We start from the raw sequence: 22306 nt of genomic DNA, 5'->3' as shown, positions 1-22306 counted from the left end.
TTCTTTTTTCTTGTGTGGGGGGAGAAAAATGCCACAAATTCACGTTTGAATGCAACGTGTCTCCTTTTAGGCCCTTTTCATGAATATAGACTCCGCCATTTTGAGAAACTGCCCAAATAAAATAACAAGAAGTGTTTGAGGAAGAGAAATCTCAGGGTGGATTCTGACTGCGTGAGAGAGAGAGAGAGAGAGGAGGGAGAGAGAGAGAGAGAGAGAGAGAGAAAGAGTGAGCAGGCAGGGGAGATATCACACACAGAAATACACATTGCGCTCAAAGGGACGAGGTTTGAAGAGGTCGGTGAGCGAATTTCAGGAAGTCCGCACGCGATTGTGCTTCAAATTTAAATTAATACATTTTTCCAGTAGGTTTAAGTTTTTTAATTTTTTTTTATTGTTACGGGGAACCTTATTGACAGTGTAAGCATTTAGTTGTAGAAATATGATCTGCGGCGGGTTTGAAATTCAATAAGTTGAATTTCTGTCAAATGTTGGACCCATCGGACCTGACCTGAGTGACAGTAAGAAAGTCCGACGACGATTTGTTTAAGCTTCGTTTATTTATTTACTCAAACGGTTTATAGTAACGTTAGTTGCTACTCGTTATTTAAAGTGAGATGGTATAAACGCGGATAAAAGGTGCGCTGGTCGTGCAACTAAGATGTATTTTCTTTTGTATTCATTATTTGAAACTACTGTACATAGTTGAGTGAATTCAGGAAACTTTCAAGTACAAAACATGTTTTTTAAAAGGTGATGCAGAGCGACCTCAAATGGTTTTTGTCTAGAGGTGCAGGAGAGGATACTGCACTTGGCTGTCAAGTGTTCTCCGGCAAGGATAGGGATTTAATTGTTCACATTTAAAGGGACTGTACTTGTCTAAATGTTTGCTTTTGTTCTTCATTGAAATGGTTTCTCTGATTCTTCCTCCTCCGCCCTTTTGTTGAAATGTTTGTGAATCATTTTCTTAATCGTGGCAGTTCTGCCCAGCATTCATTTTCTCGCTATTACTTGATCTGGTTACTGTAATAAAGGGTTTAATGAATGTACCTCTAGTTATATGCTTGTTGAGAAATCTTTTCTGCCACAAATTTGAGGGTCAAGAAATGACTGCCAAAACATTTATTTAGCATTTTATGATATTTTGTAAATTACTTTACGAAAAAGTGAATTTAATTTTCGAATAGATTTCTGTCAATATTATCATTACTGTTGGGTGATAAAACAATTTCCAGAGGAAGACGAGCAAACTGCAGTATACTAATCTTGCTCCAATATTTTTGAACAGGACAAAGAAATGGGATAACTTATTATTTTTAATTGTCATGCTGTATGACTGAAAAAGTATGATTGTACTAAAAAAAAAACTTAAAAAAAAAAAAAGTATTAATTGAAAACTGAAGACCTTTAGTTAATTTTCTTACATACCTGTATGGAAGCCTGTCAAGAAGAGATTCACAAGACTAATTACTGTGATGAGAGGGGTGTCCTATCGCAAATGTTTTAAAACATTATATTCCCTCCCTGGTGTTTAGAAGGAGAGGTGTTCTTATTGAAACAAATACCATCCTTCATAATCATGGTAGGGTAGGCATTGAGATGTTTTCACTGGCGTGCGAGTCTCAAACAAGGGAACATAGTTACAAGCTAAAAGGGTGGCGGTTTAAATCTGACGACAATGGATGTTTTTCTCATAGGGTGATGAAATTCTGGTATTCTACCCTGGAGGGTTGGGGAGATTAAGTCGATGAAGATATTTGAAGAATAATTAGATGTAATTGGATAATAATTTGAAACATTGAGGACAATGTGGAACTGGCACAGATGGATGCATTGAATCCAGAACAGATTATCCATGACTATGTTGAATGATGGATTAGACTAAATGGGTCCGATAACCTGCATTCATTCTGATTTTCTTATGTTCGGTGTTTTGAAGGATTCACCTGTGGCATTAAAAAAGATACGTGCTACACTTTTCTGGTAACATGTCTAACAAAGGATTTGTATGGTCAATGTTGTCTAGAATTGATTCCAATAAAAGGTGCACTACAGTCATGAAGCATTGAAATTTGTTCTTTAACTTAGTTGAGCTGATGTGACTCATACTATTAAATATACAGGTAGTGGGTGTTGCTGATCTGTAAAATGCTTACTGAACTCCCAGTGCTTAATGGATCTAACTGACTGCTTTTGAGGTTGTATAATGTTGGCAATGGTACCCAAAAGGATCTTGGTATTGGCAAACTGATTTCTTGGAGGACTAATATCTAGTATACTTTGTGTAAGATGTTCTTCTGTCAATTTGTAGCTTTTCAGTGCTTCAAAGCACTGAGCTGATCTTTTCAGACAATTTTTCAGAAGTTATTTTTCTTCTATTCCTCTGTCTGGGTTCCTTTCTTTTATTTGTATATTGATTTTTGGAAGAGGTTGACAGTGCCTTTGATTGCAGGGACTGCCAGAATACAGTTTGAAATTGGTTGTAAAAAGTATTATTTTCACCATGTCGATCATTATTTGAAAAAGTTTTTAAAGAACAGTTTGAACTGAACAATTGTCTTTTGAGCATTTTGGTAGAATGATGGATCAGGAGCACAACCTGTAAGAAACAAAAACAAAAAAAACTTTGCAAATCCTTATAGGAATATTAAAGGACAATGTTATGTATACCCGTGATAACTGAGGCATACCAAAAACGCTATAATTATGTTGGATGGGCACAATCTCAGTTTAATCATGCATCAGAAATGTGTTGCAAGGGGGAAAATTAAAAGTCATTTGCTTTAGGTTATTGGAATGCAATTTTGTTACACAAAATTGGGATCCTGCACCTGTTTATTAGTTTTCATTGAAAAATAAGTTTTCAATAGTGCATATTTAGCAATAGCTAAATTAGAGATATTATGCCATATATTTAGTGATTTGACATCTGTAACATTGTAATAAATTAATCTGTGATCATACTGATTGAAGTGTTTCATAACTTTTTAATGTACTACCCTTTAAACGTGCAGATTAGAATATTTTCCATTGTTTAAAAAAATTCATGTTATGGAAAAGAGGAAGGCTGCTGTTATAATATATTACAGTTTTTGCCTGCTCATGCATACTGGGATGTAACACCTAGATATCTATGTTTCAGAAGAATAACGCAAATATCACATAAAGTAACTTTGTCATTTCTCTAGAGAGAAACAAATTGATTGTTATTACTTTAGCCTTATTTTGTGTTTTAGTTATTATTTTTACACGATTATCTTTGTGAAAATCCACTTAATGATGATATTGAGGTACTTAATAGTACCAAATTCAGCACTCATGTGAAGTGAAGCGAAGCATGATAAATTGATAGAAAATAACAAGGGGAGAATATGAGCATTTTGCAGAATTACACGGATAATGCTCCCTATGTTCTTGTTACAGAACCAATAAGCTGATAATTTCTAGTTTGATTAAATTAATCAATAATAAGTTATTTAATTGCATTCTTAAATTGAACTAGTTCTCCCAACAGAGGAAATATTTGTGATCTGTTTCTGCCAATTGATTGAAAGAGTGGAAGATTAAAAATCAAAGGGCACAGGCCGAGTTTGATTAGTTAATACATTGATGTGCATTTTCTTGTTGCAACATGCTGGGTAGAGACGATTGTTAAATGAGTGTATTATTGAAGTCTTGTGTTTTACATATTATATGCAGAAGTTTTCAAAAACAAACTATTTAAAAATATTTACATAATTTGGGGGGGGGGTGAAGGGTGTAGTTTCTACAAAAAATAGTTGACAATAGTTAAATTGTGCGACCTCCTACCCCTCAAAATTGCTGATTTAGATAGATTAGCCCATAATCATTTGGAGGACCAAAGTTGTTTTTATCACTTCTGCTTTTCAAATATGACAACGTTGTGATTGATATCACTTCTGAAATTTCCTGTAATTATTAAACAAAATGTTTTTAGTAAATTATTTTTACTCCCTAGTTATCAAGAATTGTTTTTACTGTGGAAACCTATGGATAATTGAAATGTTGATCACTGTATAGCTGAGAAATGGGAATATTTCACATCTCTATTCGGATACGAGAGCTGTCTCTTGCGTTGAGCCAAATGCTTCATGATTTTGTTTTTTGTTCTTGACACACACTGAGTACACACAAATTATGCAGTATAGTTCTTTACTTGACCATAGGAACATGACAATATTTTGTAATGCATGGTATTTCTTGCAGTTGACAATGCAAGTTTGCATTCGATAATGAAGCTGTTCAATACTTGCAGCCACCAGCTGAACTTAATCACTGTTATCAAAACCTTATCAGTAACTAAGAGTCTACGAACAATTGTGTGAAGGTGCAAGTTCAAATCCTAACACAGCAGAATGTAAGTTGAAATTCCAGATAGTTTAATTTTCTAGAGGTAAAAACCTAGTATGGTTAATAGTTGTCATGAAAATGAATGAATTGTTATGAAAACCCGTAACAGCTATCCACCTTTCACTTGCCAGGCTTTGTCCTGTTATCACCATAGACACAAAATGCTGCAGTAACTCAGCGGGACAGGCAGCATCTCTGGAGAGAAGGAATGGGTGACGTTTTGGGTCAAAACCCTTCTTCAGACTCTCAGGGGAGAGGGAGATACAGAGATAAGGAAGTGTACGGTGTGAAAAGGGGAATGGAGATCAAGGAAAATGTACAATGGATCATTGTTAGGAGAAGGTAACAATCAAGCAAACAGAGATAAAATGTAACCAGGGACAGTCAGAGTGGTCGGAGAACTGAGAAGGGGGGAGGGATGGAGAGAGAGAGGGAAAACAATGGTTATGAATTTACAGAAGTCAATGTTCATACTGCTGGGGTGTCAGCTACCCAAGCGAAATATGAGGTGTTGTTCCTTCAATTTGTGCTGGGCCTCACTCTGACAATGGTAGAGGCCCAGGATGGAAAGGTCAGTGTGGGAATGGGAGGGGGAGTTAGTGTTTAGCAACTGAGAGATCGGGTAGGTTTAGGCGGACTGAGCGGAGGTGTTCAGTACTACCACAATCAGTCTAAAGAAGTATTCTGACCAGAAACGTCATCTACCCAAGTTCTTCAGAGATTCTGTGTACCTTCTGAGTTGTGCCAGCACTTTGTGTACTTTCTTTGTACCAGATGGGTTTTCATAACCAATGTACTCTCAAGAAGAAATATACTCCAAGGAAGAAATTTGCCATTCTGTGGTCTGACCTATAAATGACACTGGAACTGAGTAATGTGCTTTATTTTAACTGCCCTAAGAAATGGTCTTGTAATCTACAAAATTGTATCAGTTAGGAAAACTATTAAGAAAACTGAACAAACCATTTGAAATCTGTCTGGGTACTAATGATGACATAGCCTGACAATTGAGCCGCCAAAATCTTCATCTTGAACATCTGTGGATTTATTTTGTTAAGTAACTTTTTGTATTGTTTACTATTATCATGTGTACTGATAAACAATGACAAGTTTGTTGCATGCTATCCAATCAAATCATACTATACAGGAGGTAGGTTGAAAGATTGGGACTACTACCCTAGCTTAGGTTTAAGTTTAGGTTTATTATTGTCTGATGCACTGAGGTACAGTGAAAAGCTTTGTTTTGCATGCTATCCAATATATGAGGTAATGTGTTTTATTTTAACTAGCATAAGAAGTTTGCTGATAATCTAAGGATTTTGGGGCAGAAATTGAGGGAGATAAATGCACATTGCCAAGAATGGGCTATGTGATGACAAGATTGGGTAAGTCCTAAATGCATGTTTCCGACTGAGCCTGTTAACCAACTCTCCATGTTTGTAACGAAAAGTAGGAAGAGGATCCATGAACTATTCCATTAACATCACTGTTAAAGCCTACCATGTGACGAGAGAAGACAATGTTGAAGCATTCACAACTGCATTCAGCTAGAAGAGTTATGCATATGATTCATGCTCCTCCAGATGCCCCATAAGCACACATTAGATTCAACCTGCACAATATCTAGAAATCAAGAGCAAAATCTATGGGTGAGGGAAACATAGAAACAGAGAACTGCAAATGCTGGCTAATGCACAAAAGGAAACAAGGATAGGAAACAAGGGGTCTTGACCCAAAATGTCACTTATCCACGTTCTCCAGAAATGCTGCCTGACCTGTTGAGTTACTCAAAACGTTGTGTCCATTTGATGGGGGAAACATAGCAGCTGTAGTCCCGAAGATTCAGAATTCAGAACGACTGAGGTCTCAACCAGTACTGTTGCATGGATGGAGTACCCGGCAACTTGTACAAATATTGTTTGTCCTGGTCACAAAGCAGGATGGTTCCAATGTATTGCTGTCTTTAGTCAACAATTAATCATCAGCAAAATGATGGAAGATGTCATCTATAGTATAGTCAGGCGCCCTTCATTAAAAATCTGTCTATCAATAATGTTTTTTTGAGAAAATAAAAAATCCAGATGTAAGCTGAAATTGACTGCCTTTGATACAAATGTAGTACAGCCATAGTGAACTGAAGTTCATAGAAAACCCTCCACTGATTTGGAAGATGGTTGTGGTTATCGAAGGTCAATCTTCTGGACATGGTTGCAGGAATTCCTCAGCAGTATGCCAGACCTGACCATCTTAAGCCATCATCAAATACCCTTTTTATCATAAGATCAAAGTTTAGTTCCATTCTGAATTCCTCGGCAAATGAAGCAGTCCAGCTTGCAGGCGAGTAGATTGTCAAAATATCATCTGTTGATAGTGGCAAGTAAATTCATTACTCTCAAGTGCCAGGAAATTATAATTTTCAAGAAAGAGAGCATTTTAACTACTCATCCTTGAAGTTCAGTTGTCATTTTCCCACTCCCCATCATTAACATCATAACCATATAAATATTTCTTGCTGCAAGAATAGTTTAAAGGCTGAGTATCCTGCAATGAATAGCAATATATTTTCAGTTTCCTTGCCCTTCCTTGTTTAAAATGTGTAAATTTGGAACATGCTGATGAAATAACCCGGGTGAGTAACTTCAATGTAATTTGCAAATCCTAATTTGACTCCTGGCTTGTCAATGCTGTTCCAGTATCTGCAAAACACAAGTGAAAAGTGTGATAGAATGTTCCTACCTGAATGAGTGCTGCCACAACAATACTGACACCACTCATGGCAAAGCAGCACTATTGTGATTAGTATTCACTATCCCCTGCCCCCACAAGCAGTGCACATGTATAGAATTTGATCTGAATTGTTTTAATATCCCCAACATTATGAAATCAGATTCTGGCTCTCTTCAAGTCCCCAGAGATAAACCTCCAAATGCTGTGTCAATCTATATATGGCAGGCAGCCAGGAAACCTATGGCAAATATGTAAACAATTTCAACCATGGTTCAGCCGAGCTTGGAATAATCTACGTGCAATAAAAGGCAGACCCGTAGCCTTTCTAATGTTGTTACAGTTCAATGGATTTTGAGTGCACATTTTGGAAGTGCTGGGCCACCGGGAGATCAGTTGTGTTAATGCGGACCGAGCGCAGGTGTTCTGCGAAGCGATCGCCGAGCCTGCGATTGGTTTCGCCGATATAGATAAGTTGACATCTAGAGCAGCGGATGCAATAGATGAGGTTGGAGGAGGTGCAGGTGAACCTCTGTCTCACCTGGAAAGAATGTTTGGGTCCTTTGATGGAGTTGAGGGGGGAGGTAAAGGAACGTCGACTTCTCCAATTTCAGATAGCTCCTCTGTCCCTCCCTTCCCCTCCTCCTTCCCAGATCTCCCTCTATCTTCCTGTCTCCACCTATATCCTTCCTTTGTCCCACCCCCGACATCAGTCTGAAGAAGGGTCTCGACCCAAAACGTCACCCATTCCTTCTCTCCCGAGATGCTGCCTGACCTGCTGAGTTACTCCAGCATTTTGTGAATAAATCGATTTGTACCAGCATCTGCAGTTATTTTCTTATACTTCAGTTTCACTGGTGATGGATTCGTTTAATTTTCCACCATTGACAAAAACTAGAGTTCTCTGTGGAACTGTTTTTTTTCAGCAATTACTTTGGTTGAAACGTTTTCAAGGTGTGCTGGGTTTTCTGGTGCAGGACCCCGTGATGTTTCCAATTCTATCATTTCTTGATCCGATGATTCATGATTTTCTGATGCTACTTCAACTGAATGCAACAGCGATCTATTCTCCAGCACTTAATACGGTGGTTGTGGATTAACATTAGTATCCCGAACAAAACTCTCAACTGCTTCATCGTACACAGTCAGTTTAACATCTGGTATTAGTTCAAAGTTGGTCTCAGTCATCTCTGTGCTCGGATGAGTATTTTCAGGACCAAATTCTCCAGTCAATGGATCAGCTTGGACTGCTTTGGAGGAATGCAGGTTTCATCACCGGCCCCATTATGCCCACACGTATTAGATGGGAGAACAGCATCACTCGTAATTGGCCTTTCCTTCTGTTCTGTGTGTTCTGGTTTCTTTTCCTTGTCCTTTTGTTCAATATGAAGTATAGGATGGTTTTCTTGCACTTGTGCTTCTACAGGTTCTGCAGTCATTGCAAAACTGCTTTTGGCTGTTTGCGGCTTTTCTCTTGCCTTATCAAAGGTAGGGCCTTTGACAGTTCCTATTTCCACACAAGATTTTCATCCCGTCAGATACTATCGAGCTGTATCTTGAGTTCACAGCATCAAGTACATTGAGTCTTGTCTTGGTTGCTGCCATTGCAGCATCTGGTTCCAATTGTTCCTTCCGTTTTCTAGCTGTTCCTTCTTTCTCTTCTGCTCTCTTCCATTTCCAATTGTCTTCTCTTCTGTTCTTCCTCCATTTCCTCTTCTTGTGCCTCAATCATGCCTGCCTTTCATGAAGGCAACCTGTTCTTCGAGAACGCCCAGATCTGCCTTAGCTTTTATGCGCGCAGAAAGCGTTGACGATGCACACGATGAACAACGAGATTTGAGGCTCAATTTAAAGTTTGAGACATTTGAAGCACTGTCTTCAGGTCTAATGATGTCTAAGTTTACACCACTGTCGTGAAGCACTCCTGACAATGCAGTGTATAGTTTTGATGACCAGTCTTGCATAGCCATGCATTGGTATCTTGTGTAACACATTAAAAGCGTCCCTTGTTCGGTGCATCCACTGATCTTGCTTTTGTAGTTCATCTTCAGGTAGTGATAACTGTTTCAATGCTTCGTATTCTTCATTGATTTCATCATTAAGATGGTTAAACTGAATCAAGTTGAATTGTACCTCATCTTCATTTTCACTTTATTTCATTAGCTCTTTCATTGCTTCCATTAACCTGCCAGCTTGTTTATATATTTTCTTTTTCTTCTTGTGCTTCTCAAAAAGCAATTCGCAGTCTTTGGATGTGAGTTTGACAATCCTTTTTTCCACCTTTTCAGAATCTTTTCTGATGTCGCCACCTTGTGACTGAACATCAGTTTTGACTACAGACATATTTGCACACTATCCCTTTAAGCCGTGTGGAGGTAAAGTCATATCTTCAAAGAAATTCAAAACAAGCTGACAACTTGCGATGCTGAAGGTCACTTCTTTGTTCTCAGCATTTCCATAATTTTTCAGTGGTAGCTTTCCAATACAACTTCTGAAAACCAGCATTTTCTTTGTCCACATCACAAGCCAAACGACTCTTGCAGTCTTTGCTCATGACCTATTTTTAAACATTCAAAACAGATTTTATTCCAATTATAACTTAAAATGACTTTAGAGATATCTACTTTATCTTCATTCACCGAGGATAGCTCTTGATTAATTCACTCCGGCTGAGGTAATTTTTTACTATGTAGCAGCAACTTAGTCCTTCCCAATAAAGTCCTTAAGCTTACCACTTTCATAAAAGTAGTGGAGTGAACATTCTTGACACAAACAACAACAGAGCGATCTTCACGACGATCTGTTAAACTAGTCGTTTATTGAAGTAGTAATACAAACAGATTAGTATATCTCTAGTCATAGATCTGGTAAGAATCTTGCCAGGTTCCTCTCGTGTGTCGCACATAACGGCACTGCCTTCCTAATTATACTCATAATTCTGGCTCCTCCCTGTCCATATATGCACATATGCCCCTATATGTAAGCCTAGTATTCATCGAACGACAACCCCCAAGTGCCAAAAATAATACAGCAGGATACAAAATAATATAACATGCTAAGACAGCTAGTAAACACACATGGCTCCTACACTCGCAATAGCGATTTCAAACATATTTGTCAAAATGTATAACTCTCACTACATCAGAAGAAATTTGGCTTGAACAGAGGTGTATTACAAACTATTCAACTGGTTAAGTCAATGGCAATGTAAAGCATGAGATTTGACTATCTTTAACAGATAGTATTGAACCTGAAAATATACGTTCTTGTTTTGGTATTTAGGAATATTCTGATTCTTGTATTCAATGTCCATCTTGATTACTGGTGCTTTTCTGAAATGTGTGAAATTTCAGGGTGTATTGTAGCTATGGACAAAGATTGCATCAGTTCAGCTCCAAATCCATGACCTTCATGATGAGAAGAATGTAAGCACGAATGCCGCTAAAACATTTTTCTTTCCCAGTCCACATACTGACTCAACATGGATTTATTTCGCCATTGCCTTGTAACATCCTTTTTATCAGTCCTTGTGGCATTGTATAGGTCCTCATTACACATATTTTTGAAGGCAGTCCAGCAACACCGTGGGAATACAGGAGATGAAAAATGTGCTTTTATTCTTAGTTTACATTAAATATTTTAGTTTCCATTGTCTTCAAATTTAAATAGACGATAGTGAGCCTTTTCAACAAAACTCTGGGTTTTCATGATCCAGTGCATTTCAGCTTTTTTTTCCTCAATGTTATGAGTCCTGTTCTGTAACTATTCCATAGAAACCTAGTTTTTCTTTCCTTGGCTAAAGATTGACCATTGGACAGTACCTGGAGGCCCTGATATCTCGCTGATTTGACTAATTAGTCAACAAAGTTTGCACTCAATGATTTAATACACTGATATATTTTCTGAAATAATTAATTTCCACAGTTCAATCGTGTTTTCTTTGTACTTCCATGTTCATATTACAGTTTACGGTCATATTACAATTACAGTCAGTATGTCAAAAATATGCAATGCTTTCCTCTCCATTAACTGATTTATTAGTGCTCCTGATTTATTAATTCTATGAAATTGTTGTGATTTAATTCCCTTGGGATCATGAAGGCTATCCGTTTAAGGAAGCAGTTATTTCAGAAGAGACCAATTCTGACAGTTTTGTTTATATTAACAAGGAAAGCTAAGAATTTTAGAAACAGGAGCAGGTGTTTTGGCTAGTTGGTCCCTGAAGCCTGGGGATCTGCCATTCAGTCAGTTTATGGTTGATCCAATCTTGGCCTCAATACCATTTTCCTGCTCTTTTCTTTAATTCCCTTGACTCCCATGTAGTTTTAATTGACTGGCAATCTCTTGTGCTGAATAGCCCAACATAAGAGCTCTCCGGGATAGAGAATTCAACCTCTGATTTTCAGCCTCTGACAGAAGTTATTCCTGCTCATCTTTATTTCATCCTCTATTTTGAAACCTAGTTGTGGATAGTTCTGCTCAGGGGTGTATCTTTTCAGTAAACACCCCAACAAGCTCCCTCATTTCAATGAAACGTCTCATTTTTCTACATTGCAGCGAGCACAGGGGTGATCTACACAGTTTCATTCCACACATCAACCTTGTACATCACTGTTTTCAATGCATACAAATCCTCTAAATATTGAGATCAAAATTATGTACAGTACTCTCGGTATGGTTTTGCTTGCAATGTTTTAAAATTGCATCAACATTTTCCTGCTTCCTATCCCTTGCATAAAGGCCAATATCCCTGGAGCGTTTCTAATTATTTGCTTTACCTGCATTCAAACTTTTCATGTACTAGGACTCAAATGTTTTAGTCTTATTCCATTTAAATAATTAGCATTTTAGTCTTATTCCATTTAAATAATTAGTTGTGGGTGGGTGAGAATGGACAGGGAGAAAGCACTGACCTCTGCCCCAATTCTCCTGCGGGCCGGCCGTGAAGCAGAAGCCTCTCCTGCAGCTCGGCTGTGATCAGCGGGCATGCCGGGACAGGTGCTAGTCCTCTGGGGGGGGGGGGGGGGGGGGGGAGAGCATTTATTAAAGTTTATAAGGTAAATAGTTTGGGGCGTTACTCATCCAAAACGGTACACAATAGCACCACAATTCTACACCCACCTTACTACCCATGCACGGTGGAATGGGTAGTAAGGTGGGTGTAGAATTGTGGTGCTATTGTGTACCGTTTTGGATGAGTAACCCCCCAAACTATTTTTGTCCACAAACGTCCCCAGAGTTTTAGTAATATATATATGTCCTGACCCGAAGCGCCACCTATCCATGTTCTCCAGAGATGCTGCCTGACCTGCTGAGTTACTCTAACACTTTAGAAACATAGCAAATAGGTGCAGGACGATGCCATTTGGCCCTTCGAGCCAGCACCGACATTCATTGTGATCATGGCTGATCATCTACCTGTGCCTGCCTTCTCCCCATATCCCTTAATTCCACTACTACTAGAGCTCTATCCAACTCTTTTTTAAATTCAACCAGTGAATTGGCCTCCACTGCCTTCTGTGGCAAAGATTTCCACAAATTCACAACTCTCTGGGTGAAAAGGTTTCTTCTCACCTCAGTTTTAAATGGCCTCCCCTTTATTCTTAGACTATGTCCCCTGTTTCTGAACTTCCCCAACATTGGGAACATTTTTCCTGCATCTGGCTTGTCTAGTCCTTTTATAATTTTATACGTTTCTATAAGATCCCCTCTCATCCTTCTAAACTCCAGTGAATACAAGCCCAGTCGTTCCAATCTTTCCTCGTATGACAGTTCCTCGATCCCAGGGATTAACCTCATGAACCTACTGCCTCAATAGCAAGGATGTCCTTCCTCAAATTAGACCAAAACTGCACACTATACTCCAGATGTGGTCTCACCAGGGCTCTATACAACAGCAGAAGGACTTCTTTGTTCCTGTACTCAAATCCTCTCATTATGAAGCTTTCTTCACTGCCTGCTGTACCTGCACGCTTACTTTCAGCGACTGGTGTACAAGGACACCAAGGTCTCATTGCACTTCCCCTTTACCTAATCTGACACCATTGAGATAATAATCTGCCTCCTTGTTTTTGCCTCCAAAGTGGATAACCTCTCATTATACTGCATCTGCCATGCATCTGCCCACTCACTCAACCTGTCCAAGTCACCCTGCAACCTCCTAATATCCTCTTCGCAGTTCACACTGCCACCCAGCTTTTGTCATCAGCAAACTTGCTAGTGTTACTTCTAATTCCATCATCCAAATCATTAATATATATTGTAAATATTTGCGACCCTAGCACCGAGCCTTGCGGCACTCCACTCTCCACTGCCTGCCATTCTGAAAAGGACCCGTTTATTCCTACTCTTTGCTTTCTGTCTGCCAACCAATCCATGTCAATACCCGACCCTCAATACCATGTGCTCTAATTTTGCTCACCAACCTCCCGTGTGGGACCTTACCAAAGGCATTCTGAAAGTCTAGATACACAACATCCACTGGCTCTCCTTCATCCATTTTACTTGTCACATCCTCAAAAAAATTCCTGATTAGTCGAGCAGGATTTTCCCTTCATAAATCCATGCTGAACTGGACCAATCCTTTTACCGCTATTCAAATGTGCCATTATTACCTCTTTAATAATTGACTCCAGCATCTTCTCCACCGCCGATGTCAGGCTAACTGGTCTATAATTCCCTGTTGTCTCTCTCACTCCTTTCTTGAAAAGTGGGATAACATTAGCTACCTTCCAATCCACAGGAACTGATCATGAATTTATTGAACATTAGAAAACGATCACCAATGCATCCACGATTTCTTGAACCACCTCCTTGATGCAGACCATCAGGCCCCGGGGCTTTATCAGCCTTCAGTCCCATCAGTCTACCCAATACTATTTCTCGCCTAATGCAAATTTCTTTCAGTTCCTCTGTCTCCCTTGATCCTCTGTCCACTATTACATCTGGGAGATTGTTTGTGTCTTCCTTAGTGAAGACAGTTCCGAAGTACCTTTTCAACTCTTCCGCTATTTCCTTGTTACCCATAATAATTTCACCCGTTTCTGCCTTCAAGGGACCCACATTTGTCTTTACTAACCTTTTTCTCTTAACATACCTAATGAAGCTTTTACTGTCCTACTTTATATTTATGGCCAGCTTCGCTTCGTACCTCATCTTTTCAGCCCGTATTGCCCTTTTTGTTACCTTCTGTTGTCCTTTGAAAGTTGTCCACTCCTCTGGCTTTCCGCTACTGTTTGCTATGTTTTACATCTTTTCTTTTAGTTTTATTCCATCTCTAACTTCCCTTGTCAGCCACGGTTGCCTCTTACTCCCCTTAGAATCTTTCTTCCTCTTAGGAATGAAATGATCCTGCATCTTCTATCTTTAAGACAATCTGTTGGTTTCTCCCAGGTATGTTGTGGTGGGATATTTGACTGCATATTTCTGGTTGAGTAGTCCCCACTTCTGAATTACTGAACCACAGCTAAGTCGCAGTATGATCAATCAGGATGGCTTGGGGTTTGAGTCCATGATCCAGATTAACATTTCATAAAAGTATTCAGACAGAGTTGCATTTTTGGTCTTTGGCCTCTTAACTGTAATTTTTTAGTCAAGATCTGATCCATGAGTTCATGATCGATCTGGTGTGACTTTTTAAAAGTAGCATTGAATTCTACACATACGTGAACAACAGTCAATCCCTTAACCAGCACCATAAATTTGGTCATTTATCTTTTGGCAAAGTGTGAGAATTTGCTGCAAATTGTCAGTTGTTTTCTCAACAAATAAAAATACTGTAGTGACAGCATTTCAAAAATAATGTATTGGTTTAGAGAAATGTCTTGAGTTTTCATTAAATGTAGGTCACATACATTTAAATGCATGTTCTTTTGAGCTGAAGTCTGCTTATGAATGAACTTGACAATAATTCAATTTTTAAAACACATTAGAAAATTGTTGTTAGTGGTGAATTTAATATATATAAAATAAATGCATGACCTAGATCTGGTGATTATGATGATGACATGCATTGTAACCAACATCATTACTTTGGGAAACAGATGATTCTAGTCAAATAAAACAAACCAGAATTTATTGACGGTGATATACCCTGCAGAAGGTCAATTTCTTTTGCATCTGTAATAAACAGACTTGTTAACATGCTGGAGTAATTCAGCGGGTCAGGCAGCATCTCTGGAGAACATGGTAGGCGATGTTCTGGGTCGGTACCCTTCTTCAGACTGATTGTAGTGGGGGAGGGGTGTTGTGAGAAAGCTGGAAGAGAGATGGGGATGGGATAAACTCTGGCAAATGAAAAGTAAATGCTTGGGAAGGGGGTTTTCATTGCCAGAGTTGAAAAGATGAAAAAGTGTGGGATGAGGATAGAAGATGTGCAAAATGTAAAGCCGGAGCGAGGAATATAGGTGGAGGGGGAAGGGGAAAGAGAGAAATAGGTGTACATCCAAGTGGGGCACATGGAAATGCGGTGTGGGGGGGGGGGAAATAAAGGAGGGAGGGGTGTTAGTAGGTTAGTTCCCTAAAATTGGAGAGTTTAATGTTGAGTGTTGGATTGCACGCTATCAAAGCAGATTATGAGGTGCTGTCACTCCAGTTTGTATGCGGACTCGCTTTGACAATAGAGTCGTCGGTATGTCAGTATGGGAAGTCTTTGTGATATATTATAAATATTGATGAGTAAAAATTTTGATCCGGAAAATAACTTGTATCGTTGATGTATATAGTCATAAACTCAATCCCATGATAAATATTCCTTACATTTTTATTTATGAAACTTGGTCATTTATATACCTTTCTGCACTACTGTTTTCAGAACTGTTAAAAAAACAAACTGTTGCATTGCTATTGATGTGGCAACCTTTATATCGGTGAGACCGAGCGCAGACAAGGAGTATGCAGAGCGCTTGCTCCACCATTGCCATCTGAGGCTATTTGAATTCCTCTTCCCATTTCTAAATCAACCTACCAGTCCTTGACCTCTCCCACTGCTAGGGCGAGACCAAATGTAATCTAGAGGAACAACACTTCGTATTCCACGTGGGTAGTCTAAATCCCAATGCTATGAACATTGAATTTGCCCAATTTCACCCACACCCCCCTCCCCTCTGTCCCTTTCACTTTCCTATGTCTATCCATGACCTCGCTTTTAATCCTGTATTTTACCCGCTCCCCCACACCCCGACCCCATACCACCCAGTCTCGGGTGAAGAGTCCCAACACAAAAGACTTGTCCATTTCCCTCCCCTGATGCTGCCTGACCCGCTGAGTTCCACCAGCAGATTGTTGGTCTGGTTGCTCATTCTGAGTAATCATATAATTGTTTTGGAAAATCGCAGGTTCTTTTATAATGGGTTCCACAGCTTCCTTTTTATAATGGATTCCAGACTACAATGAGTCAGAATATGTAAACGCAATCCATGAGTTATGCAAAACACCTTTGCTGGCTTTTTTTGGGTTGAGTGACTAGCGCTGCAAAATTTTTCATTCACTGCAGAATCTCAGCCAGTTAGAAATTGGCTAATGGGTTTTGTGTTGACCAATTTCTGGAGAATAACTAACGACATTTGGACAGCATAATTAAGGAACTGCAGATGACACAAAATGCTGCGCAGCCTGCACAATCTGCACAATAGGACCTTAATTGGTTGTGCAGGTGGGTTGAGGAATGGTTGGTTGAGGAATGTTTGATTAAATTTAATACAGAGGGAAGTATAACATTGGCAGGGCCTTCACTGAATGATTGGGTTCTGGGGATTATTGTAGAACAGAAGGACCGAGAAGTGCATGTGCGTCACAGGTAAGGTGTTCAAAATGGCTTTCAGCACATTGGCCTTCATCAGAGTATTGGGTGTAAACGTTGTGAGGTCGTGCTGCAATTACATAAGATGTTGGTGACGCCACATTTATAGGTTGTGTTCTGTTTTGGTCAACATGTTATACGAAAGATGTCAAGCTGGATAGGGTGCAGAGAAGACTTATGAGGATGTTGCCAAGACATTCCAATGGTTGAAAACTTCCAATTCCTAGGAGTAAATATCACCAATGACTTCTTCTGGACCACCCATATTGAAGCAACAACCAATAAATCACACCAACGCCTCTACTTCCTAAGAAGGCATGGGAAGTTTGGCATGTCCCCTACAACCCTCACCAACTTCTCCAAATACGCCATAGAAAGCATTTTATGGGGATGCATCACAGCTTGGTTTGGGAACAGCTCCATCAAAGACTGCAAGACATTGCAGCGAATTGTGGATGCAGACCAGACCATCACACAATCCAACCTCTAGCTTTTAGTGTCTCCCTCCCATCGACTCCATTTATATCTTGCACTGTCTCGGCAAGGCCAGCAGCATAATCAAGGACAAGTCGCACCCTGGCCTCTCCCTCTTCTCCCCTCTCCCATCGGGGAAAAAAGTATAGAAGTGTGAAAACGCACACCTTCAGATTCAGGGACAGTTTTTTTTCCCCAGCTGTTATCAGGCAACTGAACTATCCTACTGCAACCAGAGAGCAGACCTGAACTACTATCTCCCTCATCAGGGACCCTCGGACTATCTTTGATTGGACCTTACTGGCTTTACCTTGCACTAAAAGTTATTCCCTTATGTACCTGCACACTGCGAATGGCACTATTGTGATCATTTATGGTCTTTCCTCTGGCTGGTTAGCACACAACAAAAGCTTTTCACTGTACCTCTGTACACATGACGATAACCTAAACTGAGGATTCGATCGTCTGAACTATAGGGAGTGGTTGAGCAGGCTAGGACTTTATTCCTTGGAGCGGAGGAGGATGAGGGGTGGAATGGAATGAGCTGCCAGAGGAGATAGTTGAGGCAGGGACAATCGCAATGTTTAAGAAGCATTTAGACAGATACATGGATAGGATAGGTTTGGAAGGATATGCGCCGAATGGGGGCAGGTGGGACTCGTGTAGATGAGGCATGTTGATCAGCATGGGGAAGTTGGGCAGAAGGGCCTGTTTCCACACTCTATGACTCTATGTTGGAGTAACTAAGGGAGTTAGGCAACATCTCTGGTGAACGTGGAACGATGGCATGTTATGTCCGGATCATTCCTCGGGCTGATTACACTTGAACTGGAGCTATGCTGAACCAAGTTATGTTATTGAGTAATACGGCACAAAAATAGTCTAGTATGTCGTAATTTAACCAATCAATATGTGTCACCTAAGCCAATCTCATTTGCCTGCATTTGGCTGAAATTCCTCTACATCTTTTCTATCCATGAAACTGTCCAAATGCCTTTTTAAATATTATTATTGTACCTGCCTCAACTTCTTCCTCTGGCAGCTTGTTCCATATACGTACCGTCTTTTGCGTGAAAAGGTGCTCCTTGGGTTCCAATTAAACCTTTAGCCTCTCACTTTAAATCTATGCCATCTGGTTTTTGATTCCCGTACCCCAGGAAAAAGACATGTGAGTTAAGTTATATTGGCACTAAGATGCAGCAGAAAACTTCAGTTGGCATGGAAGAGAGAATTGATTATGATTCCTAATGCATACTCACTTATTGACGTGAATCTAACAGATTGCTGAGGTTGGGTTTGGTTTGATTACTCTCCTCCACATACGAATCATTGCCAATACTCACCAGACCATTTAAATAGCAGTTTTAAAAAAAGGTGGTAATGCTATTGACCGAAGATAAACACACAAAGCTGGAGTAACTCAGCAGGTCAGATAGCATCTCTGGAGAGAAGGAATAGATGACGTTTTGGGTCGGAACCCTTCTTCAGACAGAGTCGGGGTAAGCAAGCAGCTTGTAAGTTGTGAAAGACACCTTTCCATCAGCATTTCATATATGACTACTTGGCACACTTATTTGCATTATAAATATTCCCCCACAAAAGAAGCACTAATAATATTTTTAAAGAAAAAATCATGTATCAATGTAGCATGCATGATTAAGACATTGCACATTACCCAACTGAAGGATGTACTTCAAGCCAGTGCTGGAACACTTTCAGATAAAAGATTTCAGAAGCTGAGTTTTATTTTATGGATCTGCATTAATTTCACACTAATGCTGTTGTTTTTGGCCACTCAACTTTTTCCTAAATCATGTTGAGTCCACATTTGAGAAATTAACTTTAATGTTCTTTCCAAATTTTTTGATTGCCAGAAACGCTCAATTAATCTTTTTTTCCCGCTGTTATTTGATTACTATTTAATTGGAGCATCTGAACTGTAAAGATTGGATACCGTTTGGTGAGAAATTGGTACTTTCCATGCTTTCCAAATTTGAACGTGATACTATTTTTTGATGGGGAACAATAGACAATAGGTGCAGGAGAAGGCCATTCGGCTCTTCGAGCCAGCACCGCCATTCAATGTGATCATGGCTGATCATTCTCAATCAGTACCCCGTTCCTGCCTTCTCCCCATACCCCCTGACTCCGCTATCCTTAAGAGCTCTATCGAGCTCTCTTGAATGTATTCAGAGAATTGGCCTCCACTGCCCTCTGAGGCAGAGAATTCCACAGATTCACAACTCTCTGACTAAAAAAGTTTTTCCTCATCTCTGTTCTAAATGGCCTACCCATTATTCTTAAACTGTGGCCCCTGGTTCTGGACTCCCCAACATTGGGAACATGTTTCCTGCCTCTAACGTGTCCAACCCCTTAATAATTTTATACGTTTCGATAAGATCCCCTCTCATCCTTCTAAATTCCAGTGTATACAAACCTAGTCGCTCCAGTCTTTCAACATATGACAGTCCCGCCATTCCGGGAATTAACCTAGTAAACCTACGCTGCACGCCCTCAATAGCAAGAATATCCTTCCTCAAATTTGGAGACCAAAACTGCAGAACGTGATGGAAACCTGGATACTTTGAGTATTTTACGTTGAAACATAGCCAAATGAAAGTAAGAGAGTGAGATACAAGGAACTGTATGTGCTGGTGTACAAAAGAAGACGCAAAGTGCTGGAGGAACTCAGTGGGTCAGGCAGCATATCTGGAGAACATGGATGGGTGATGTTTTTGGTCAGGACCTTCAGACTGAAAGTAACGTCTCTTTGAAAATAAAGCCAAACGTTAAAAGAAAAGTAGACCGCCATCTTCCTTCACAGATGACCTCCTAGCAGAACAGAGCTGGAACCCTGAAAGAGATTTTGGGGGGGAAAGAAAAATGATCTATTTTGCCCACTGATAAAAATTCTTAAATACATCTGACTATTTGTTTCTCACAGTAATGCCAATTATATACTATGTCTGTTTCCTATGAGGAAGAGGTGAAGACTACAAGGGATACCTGGAAGATTATGTTATGCCGTTTACACTCTAGGCTGTAAATCTTGTAAAGCTTGTAAATCAGGCTGTGTATCTGAAGTGCAGTATCTTGGGTTACTGCACATCTGGGAGGAGGCTGTGACAACCTTGCCTCAAGCTGATATGTTGCTTTCCTAATTGGTGAAATGAAGATCACCAATGCCTTTTGATTTCTACAGGTTAGGATCTTAACAAGTGCCTGTTGGGATATTGCCCACCTTCACACCTCTGCATCGATGTGTTACTATATAATTACCACAACATTGTGCAGTGAGATTCATCATACCAGAGGATTCTCTCTAGTTAAGGAGTTGTAGATAAAACATGTTACCCTTTGGGCATGAATCATTAGGAATATAATTACTGAAATGTGCCACTGGATTAGAATATGAGCATTTTGTTGAGCTGCATTTCTAAATGGAGTTACTTTTTATCCGAGGCAAGTCCAAAGATTGTCTATTCTTTAGAATTGTTTAAAAAAGTTTGTGGATTTGGCAGTTAGGAACAACATGCACTTCACAGACACAATAAAAAAACAAAGATGGATTTTGCAGTATCTGACTCAACAACTCAGATTGTCACTATTATGTATATCCAACCAGTAGGATCACAAGCATCCCAAAAATACTAAAGCAATATAATGCAGCTGCAATTTCACCCTGGGCCTATCCATTGATAATTCCCTGCAGTCATGAATTGAGAAATTCGGATCTGTATTTGCCATTTCCTTAATCGCCTTGCTTTCTTTGTCAATTAGCCTGGCATGAAAAGAACATGAACTGGACAAATTGAGGTTAATTTTGTTTTGGGGTAATTTATTTAATTTTTGTTTCCAAAGATCCTATAAGAAAATCTTTGGGCGTGACCTTTCCAAAAGCTTGCTTTCCCCTTGTGACTTCAGCCCATTCTCACCCATTGTGACTATTTAAGTGCTATTTTTTAAAGATTTGGGCATTCTTGGCAAGGTCAATATTTATTGTCAATTTGCACTTGCCTTAAAAGGTGATAGTGCACTAAATTCTTGAACTGCTGCAGTCCTTCTGATAGGCACTTCCAGGATTTGGACCTAGAAAAGGAGGAGGTGCAGCGAGACCTGGGTGTCCTTGTACACCAGTCACTGAAAGTTGGCGTGCAGGTACAGCAGGCAGTGAAGAAAGCTAATGGAATGTTGGCCTTCATAACAAGAGGATTTCAGTATAGGAGTAAAGAGGTTCTGCAGTTGTATAGGGCCCTGGTAAGACCACATCTGGAGTATTGTGTGCAGTTTTGGTCTCCTAATTTGAGGAAGGACATCCTTGTAATTGAGGCAGTGCAGCGTAGGTTCACGAGATTGATCCCTGGGATGGTGGGACTGTCATATGAGGAAAGATTGAAAAGACTTGGCTTGTATTCACTGGAGTTTAGAAGGATGAGAGGGGATCTTATAGAAACATATAAAATTATAAAAGGACTGGACAAGCTAGATGCAGGAAAAATGTTCCCAATGTTGGGCGAGTCCAGAACCAGGGGACACAGTCTTAGAATAAAGGGGAGGCCATTTAAAACTGAGGTGAGAAAAAACTTTTTCACCCAGAGAGTTGTGAATTTGTGGAATTCTCTGCCACAGAGGGCATTGGAAGCCAAATCACTGGATGGATTTAAGAGAGTTAGATAGAACTCTAGGGGCTAGTGGAATTGAGGGATATGGGGAGAAGGCAGGCACGGGTTATTGATTGGGGACGATCAGCCATGATCACAATGAATGGGCCGAATGGCCTCCTCCTGCACCTATTTTCAAATCAAAAAACACCAAGGGATAGTGACATGTCTCCATGTCAAGACTTGGAGGGGAGCATGTAGATGGTATGTTCCTGTGCCTGAAACTTGAACTCTACCATCAAGAGCAGGGAGTGGGTGCTGTTATCAGAGTAGCCTTGGT

The 22306-nt window shown here is 39.8% G+C and overlaps 1 protein-coding gene across 3 annotated transcripts in view; it reads left to right on the top strand.

The window, feature by feature from the left end:
- The window catches only part of l3mbtl3 (L3MBTL histone methyl-lysine binding protein 3), a 94634-nt gene that overhangs the window by 632 nt on the left and 71696 nt on the right, over window positions 1-22306 (top strand). Inside the window, exon 1 of one of the 3 annotated variants that reach the window (XM_078399539.1) lies at window positions 239-362. The exons of 1 other annotated variant lie outside the window; for it this stretch is intronic. The gene's annotated coding sequence lies outside the window, so the exon portion shown is untranslated. Of the gene's footprint in view, window positions 1-238; window positions 363-398; window positions 519-22306 lie in introns of those variants that run through there. One more of the 3 variants, XM_078399540.1, reaches the window with a different exon arrangement.

Source organism: Rhinoraja longicauda, chromosome 5 (assembly GCF_053455715.1).
Source record: "Rhinoraja longicauda isolate Sanriku21f chromosome 5, sRhiLon1.1, whole genome shotgun sequence".
Classification (NCBI taxonomy): Eukaryota; Metazoa; Chordata; class Chondrichthyes; order Rajiformes; family Arhynchobatidae; genus Rhinoraja; species Rhinoraja longicauda.
Note: the sequence above shows the minus strand (reverse complement) of the source record. Positions and strands in the feature narration are given on the sequence as shown.